Raw genomic sequence first — 7,639 nt, 5'->3', positions numbered from 1 at the left:
CTCACCAACATGAATCACTTCTACTCAACCTGCTCCAGATTTCAGTTGAAAAAACAGTCATTAAGAATCGCATTACATAAACACGCGCTTCGCATCTCTTGTATTTTGGTTTCCTGGATCTCTTTCATATGATAAAAAGGTCACAGCAGCTTTGAAAAAGAAAATCGCGTTACTTTTCATTATCCCAATGTGATCTACGTTTCAATGCAGTTTAAGCAACTGACTCAAATTATTCTTTGAGATTTTATAATAGCGTCGATGCATATAAACTGACCATTGGAGTTCCAATTTCAATAAGACAGGAGTGAGCATGCAAAAATAGCAACATTGAAAACAGCGACGAGAGTGGGACTCGAACCCACGCGTGCAGAGCACAATGGATTAGCAGTCCATCGCCTTAACCTCTCGGCCATCTCGTCACGTATATGAGCTCGTGCATGAATAAGTGAATTGCGTAAATTATGCAGAACAGCAGATATTTCTCCCTGGTCTGGTGAAATGCTAAATAGCACAGTACGGTCCCAAGAGTATGGTCTGACCTCTGGGTTGTGGGGCAATGGCATTCCCACTGTGACACTCTGCTTACAGTGATCTAAGCAAAAATGAAGAAAAGACTATGTAACAAAGTCTGTTGAATTCTGTGAAGATTTGAAGTCAACAGAATGAAGAACCCGAGAAAGCAGGATGTGTTCCTTCAAGAAAGCGTTGGCTAGAGCTCATAAGGATAGTGGACTCAAGGGTTATGGGGATAAGGCAGGAACAGGATACTGATTGAGGATGATCAGCCATGATCGCAATGAATGGTAGTGCCGGCTCGAAGGGCAGAATGGCCTACTCCTGCACCTATTGTCTATTGTCTATTAAATTGCCTGTGAGGAATTGTTTTCGAGACTGGAGGAGAGTGCATAGTGCTCAATGTCATTATTCAGAACACCTTTCTTCTGCTCAGATGTTTTTGACCAGCACTTCTGTATAGAACAGACACTTTCAAAATCCTAAATAAGACTAAACAGACAATTGAATTCAGCAATGCAAAAACCTTGATCTGTATCATTTTCCTGGGCCATGCAACACCAAGTATGATCACAGCAACACAGTGAGCAAGTGTCAGAAGGAAAATTAGTGCAGTGCCAGAGAGAATGCTGGGAGCAGCAGTTGACACACGGGGAAGTGCATTTCCCACAACAGGAACACTACCAAAAAGCGGACTGTGGTGGAAGAATTCAGAGGGGGTTTACACTTTGGAATTTGATACCAGAGACACAATGGAGATCTGTCATTGAGTCTGTTAAAGATGAAGATTTTAAGATTTCTACAGATGAAAAACAAAATAAAATGTTCATTGGTTAGTGAAGGCAAATGTTGCAATTATATATTTCAAAAATCTACCCATCTTTGCAATGAGTAGCTCACCATTTTCCTCACTCGGAGTCAGAACCACTGGTGAAGATGATCGTTAAATCCCCGTTACTAGCCATGGAATCAGAGAACTTCGGTTTCCCAAACGTTAAGGTACAACCAGGAACTTGGAGATAAGCATTAATGTGTTGCTCCTGTGATGCAGGTGACAGTGCATGGTATCTCTGTGCCAGTATAGTGGGCTGTGCTGCGCTGAAGTTTTAAGTTTGAGCCTCACATGGAGCAGCTTCAATTATTCATTGTCTTGAGGGGTACGGATAGAAGGTGATATTGAGCAAAGCCAAGTTTATGGGAAAATACCCGTGTTTGTGGATTGAGAAATGACCTTTATTGGATAATAACTCCTTGACCAACAAACATACTGCAAGTAGTTAAAACGTGAAGAGACATGTGTGGAGAGAGAGCCAAAGGTGATTGTTCAGCAGGTGGATAACGTTTCCCATGTGCATTGCTTTAATTTCGCGAAAATAAATGTTGAACTGGTTTTATGTTATGCATTTTGTTGCAAAGTCGCAAAGGTTATTGCAATAATCAAAAAGGAAAAATCACATAGGACCGTTTGAATATTGTATTGAATTGAATTTTGGCCTGAGCATATTTTATCTTCAATGGCATGCTGCAGAGAAGTACAGAGGGTTAACAATACAAAATAACAGATCTTCTTGGTGCATTTCTTGGGTGGAGTAAAGAATGTACGAAATATACATAACATCATGTGAATGTGGTCGAATCTTTAAAGTAGGTGTTGCGTCTCCAAGTGACGATTCAATTCCGACTGATTAGGATATAACTTCTGTCTGCAGTTATTTTAGGACATCAGCTCCATTTACAGAGTTTCACCATGAATAACACGCCACACCTTACCAATCCATGAACGTTTTTTACTCAATCTTAATCAGTTCTACGTGTTCATGAAATGTCTTTGTGGCTGAAGTCAACCAAATTCGAAATTCTTACGCAACCACACTGACTTCCTCTCAATGGTAAATTCCCTCCTTGTATGTTTGTTCGTGTATCTTTTAAAACACTGTGAAATCAGCTTCTACGTTTTATTTCTGGAAAGTCGTTCACGATTTAACTAACTGTATTGATTGGAAGAAACTCTCATTCAAACTTTTCTTAATCATTCACTAATGGTTTTGAAGCTCTAACTAAAGTTATTGATTCACTCGAAAGAGGGGATTTCCCTGATTTAGTCATTCAAACCTCACGTTATGTGAAAATCTCATTTGTTGACTTCAAACTTGGGTGTTTCTGCTCCAGCATTTCCAGATCTCGTGAATAAACTCCCTCATTCTTTCCATCATCCCGTTTGCATCCTTTCTGATATTTTTATGTCTCAGTAAACAACGTCACTTGGCTTTCTAATATCTTGCTATCCAGGAAACAGCGTCGGTGTCCTTTCTAACCTCTTCACATGTTGTTGGTGGAGCATGAGGACAAGGATTACACACAATGCTCCCACTGAGGGTGACCTGAAGATTTTACAGTCACACTATGAACTCTTTGCTTTTTAAATATGACGTCACTATGTATAAACTCCACTCAGGTAAATTATTATCTATCCAGTTCATGAACATCATCTCCGTAGGATCGAAAATTATCTATCACTCCCTTTATTCTTCCATGAAATGTTTGAAAGTTTTGTAAGGCCAACATCTCTAACTCCCCGTGCCCTGAGTGAGCCTCAGCTATTTCTAAAGGCGACTCAAGTTCAAATACTTCATAGTGTGTCTCCAGTCATTCCAGTGCAGACTGGTTCTGGACAGTAAATGTCATCACCAAAGGCCACCGTGGATCTGAAATCAAAGTTTTTTCACATAGTAATTGTCTTAGCTATTGTGTATCGTACGTCCATGTTCTTTTTCAATGTGTTCATCATTTCATGGGTCCCTGTATTGAATTCTACTGAATGATTAATTTGTGAATGGAGACTTTCCCTTCACCACTCATTCGAAACTCCATGGAACATTGAATGATTTTACTCATATGCTTCCAGAGGACAGTCCTGCCATCACTGGGATGAATCAGTGAACATTCCGGACGTATTCTTGAAGGCAAGGATTTCCTTCTCCAGTTTAGGGGATCATTACTGCACTGAATCCCATGTGTGCCTTCATTAAGATCAGAACAGTTGCAGCAAGATTTTAAAACTAAGATTTGGCAATCTGCTTGCATTGGCAAGAATAACATCGCATCCTTTTGGTTTTCTTTAAATCACTGACGAGAAGGAAAATGTAAACGGGGAGAGCGAGTGGGAAAGTGAGGCAGTTGCAGCTCTGGTGAAACTCCTTCTTTGTGAGTCTCTCAGCAACAAGAGATATGCAGGTGACTCATTCGTGAGAGATCTTCACATCGAGAACAAAAAGCAACCAAGTGCAGTTAGCACCACTTCCGGAGTGGGGGTGGGGTGAGCAGTAACTTCTGTCGCTATGTTCAGAAACTGCCTTTTCGATTTACTTGGACACAAACTGCATTTCTAAAAAGCACCATGGAGTTTAGCAAAATTTATTGAGTCGCTTCTTGTCGATTCCCACACAGGTTTCCAACTCAGTTGATATCCATGTGGCTCAAGTCCAGGTGTGAACATCTCTGCAGTAAATTGCACGGTTAAGGTAAAAGGCAAGGAAAGTGGCTTCTCGATTAGAAACAGTTAGTGAAACTATGCTGCACGGTATGATGTGGAACACGGCCTGCTCAGCTTTGTGCATTTTCCCTGTAGTCCGGTGTGTTTCGTGTTCCGTGTAAACGTGAACGTTGTCCTGTTTCGAGCAATCGGTGAAATCATTCAGCAAAGCAAGAATCGAAATTGAAGTAATGTCAAGCAGCTCATGGTGATTTGACCAAATCATAACCGAACATATATTCTCATGCAGTCAAAGATACATTTCTGGTTGAAAAGAGTCTGAGAAGATAGACACAGCTTACCATTGATTTTTGTCTGGATTGATGGGCTTTCATTATCTGCTGCGAAATAGACATTGTAGCCGGGCACATACCAGCTGCTGTGCGAGTCGGACAGGGACCATGGAACCCTTTTCATGTGACTTTGCATGTGTGGTTATGCAGGAGCACAATTCGAAATGCAAGAAAATGGGCGCTCAGGCTGTCTGGTAGTGTGGCCGAGCGGTCTAAGGCGCTGGATCCAGGTTCCAGTCCTGTAAAGGGCGTGGGTTCGAATCCCACCACTGCCATTTCAGCTGATCAACTCGAATGCTGCTTCGATCCCCGCTGCATTGATGTTCTCGGAGAATTAACTGTGGACAGGTGCCGAGTATTGTCAGGTCTCTCAGCTGCCATGATGTTATTCGCCTCCCCTGCAGAAAATCGCAAGCAGCTCAGCGATTGGTTTACGTTCCAGGCAAGTTGAGGTTTTACTGGAACCGAATGGAGACTGTTATTTCATCGCTGTTGTGAAACAAAGTCCGGCGGTGAGTCGATTCATCGTTATTTGGCTTTCTGGCGAATGGGAAAATCTTTCCAATGCATATGTTATTGAATTTCTCCCATTTCCTGCATTTCCGTCCTGGAGACACCGGAAGGGAAAGGTAATCTAATCGAGACTGTGATTGGTGAAATTCACTTTTTTATGGCCCATACTTATTATATTCTTTCTTTCTCTCTTTTCAGCATTGTCTGGGAAGTGGTGGTGCACTAAGGCTGCAGTATGTTTGAAAGAGTAGTTTGGAATTGCCCTGTTGTTAGTTGTGAGATTACTTTATGCCTCATGCCCTCGGACTGTCTCACATTTAGCATTCATGCTTCGCTGTGTCTGAACATGCATTAGGTATGCCAGTTTTGTTTGTGTTCCGTGTTAAATGCTTTCTGTTTGCGATTCGGTCAATACATTACGAGTTAACAGGGGTTCTGAGGTAACTTGCAGCAGCAAAAATCCTCAACTGAGGATCTGGGAAAGTTTCACGAAGCATGGTCAGTCGGAGCAAAAGTAAGGAAGTCGTTCGTTTCTGCAGTGTTTCACAATACTACCTTTCCCGTGAGCAGTCGAACAGACTAAATGATTGTGCTACAGACTGCGACGGCAAGCTCCGCTGAAAAGTAATCCTTTAATACCGGTGTAAGCAACGCAAGGTTATTGGGGTACACCGCGTGGAAACAGAGACTTCGGTGTATCTCATCCATGCTCACCACATCACCAAAATTAAACAAGTCCCGTTCCGCAGCATTTCTCCTCAATCCCTCTAAACCCATCCTATCCAGAAACTCATCCGATTACCATTGCAATTTTCTGAGTGCAATAGCCTCCTCCACTCCCTCTGGTAGCTCATTCCATACACCCACAACCTTGTGAGTGGAAAATGTGCGTCGGGGTCCTTTGTCAATTTCAGACCACTCACCTTGAACCTATGCTCTCGAGTTTCCAACTCACCCTAGCTTGTGTAAAACACGTAAATACTCAGTTTACAACCCTTCCATAAAACCATGTCGCAGCCGTTATGCTGCCGGGAAAGTTGTCCCAGCTTATTCCACTTCACACTCCAGTCCAAACATTGACGACATCCTTGTCTATATTTTGTCACTAATTTCAGTCTATATTTTTTGACTTTTTCAAGATGTCAATTTCCCTGGATAACAACGAGCTATTGGAAAAAGAAAGGTGAAACGTAGAATGGCTTCAACTTTCAGTGCTGGATGCCACAGAGCCGCAACGCGCTCGGCTGAAGCTCGTTTCTGTAGTGTAGTGGTCATCACGTTCGCCTCACACGCGAAAGGTCCCCAGTTCGAAGCTGGGCAGAAACTGCTTTGTTCTTCAATTGCAGCCTTTTACACGGACAAGAACGGAGCTTTCTTGCTTGCTCTCCCATCTGCAAATCTGCCTTCGAAAATGCTCGAACAAATCTGCTCTCTTTGTGAAATGTGATGCACTTCCATTTAATTAGTGAGCAAAGCATTGTAAAGGCTTGTTCTGATCAGAACCATTGTAAAACCTGGTTCTGATCATAAGTCATTCTGTTTGAGAGTGTAGTTACCGCGTTCTGATCCCTTCCACGAAAAACTGTCCCGCATTTGCATTCCTTGCGCAGGCGGACCGGTTCAAAGACAGGGAAGAAGCTGATGCGCTGGTGCTACTGATCAGCGCACCACTGATTCCTGAACTAGTCTGTCTGTCAAATGTAAACCAAAGTCTTCTCTGCAAGGCCTCATTTGGAAACTCTCTGTCGTTATTCAACGTGCGAGAATTGGCAGCAGAGGTGCTGAATCATGGTTTGGATCAGTTCGCACGTTAGTGACTCATTCAATCAGCAACAGCAATGAAAGAAATTATACTCTCCGAGGAACCTCTTGGACCTGTGCTTTCATAGCACCGCTAGTATTAAGGTGCGCTCCGAGATCTAAGCCATGTTGGAACTGAAACGGAGGAATTGACAGAGAGGCTGCAGAATGACATCGCATCCTTTTGGTTTTCATTAAATCACTGACGAGCAGGAAACTGTAAACGGGGAGAGCGAGTGGGAAAGTGAGGCAGTTGCAGCTCTGGTGAAACTCCTTCTTTTTGAGTCACTCAGCAACAAGAGGCGTGAAGGTGACTCAGGCGTGAGAGCTCTTCACATCGAGAACAAAAAGCACTCAAGGGCAGTTAGCACCACTCCCGGAGTGGGGGTGGGGTGACATAATTACCTTTTGACTTCAGTTACTATGTTCAGAAACTGCCTTTTAAATTGAGGTGAACAGAAACTGCATTTCTAATAAGCACCATGGAATTTAGCAAGATTTATTGAGTCGCTTCTCGTCGATTCCCACACAGGTTTCCAACTCAGTCGGTATCGATGTGGCTCATGTCCAGGTGTGAACATCCTTGCAGCCAATTGCACGGTTAAGGTAAAAGGCAAGGAAAGTGGCATCTCGAACTGGCCCCGAGGTCAGAGCATCCTCACAATGTGATCTGTCGTTCTCGGATTGTAATGCTACCTCCGCTTTTAGGGTGGAGAACATTCTTTGGGACCCTTATGCTGCAAAACAGACACAGTGACTGAAACTATGCTGCACGGTATAATGTGGAACACGGCCTGCTCAGCTTTGTGCATTTTCCCTGTTGTCCGGTGTGTTTCATGTTCCATGTAAACGTGAAAGTTGTCCTGTTTCGAGCAATCATTGAGCAAAGCAAGAATCGAAATTGAAGTAATGTCAAGCAGCTCATGGTGATTTGACCAAATCGTAACCGAACATATACTCTCACGCACTCACAGAAACATTTGTAGCT

General features: G+C 42.9%; 3 non-coding genes across 3 annotated transcripts; 2 read left to right on the top strand and 1 right to left on the bottom strand.

Annotated features, from left to right (window-relative positions):
* Nucleotides 1-337: 337 nt before the first annotated feature.
* On the bottom strand, nucleotides 338-419 carry trnas-gcu (transfer RNA serine (anticodon GCU)). The gene has a single exon. It is a non-coding gene; the product is annotated as a tRNA-Ser (tRNA).
* Nucleotides 420-4,531: 4,112 nt separating this feature from the next.
* Nucleotides 4,532-4,613, top strand: trnal-cag (transfer RNA leucine (anticodon CAG)). The gene has a single exon. It is a non-coding gene; the product is annotated as a tRNA-Leu (tRNA).
* Nucleotides 4,614-6,104: 1,491 nt separating this feature from the next.
* trnav-cac (transfer RNA valine (anticodon CAC)) lies at nucleotides 6,105-6,177 on the top strand. Its single transcript has one exon. It is a non-coding gene; the product is annotated as a tRNA-Val (tRNA).
* Nucleotides 6,178-7,639: the final 1,462 nt, after the last annotated feature.

Source organism: Hemiscyllium ocellatum, unplaced genomic scaffold (assembly GCF_020745735.1).
Source record: "Hemiscyllium ocellatum isolate sHemOce1 unplaced genomic scaffold, sHemOce1.pat.X.cur. scaffold_1207_pat_ctg1, whole genome shotgun sequence".
Classification (NCBI taxonomy): Eukaryota; Metazoa; Chordata; class Chondrichthyes; order Orectolobiformes; family Hemiscylliidae; genus Hemiscyllium; species Hemiscyllium ocellatum.
This window is presented reverse-complemented; position numbering and strand designations above follow the sequence as displayed.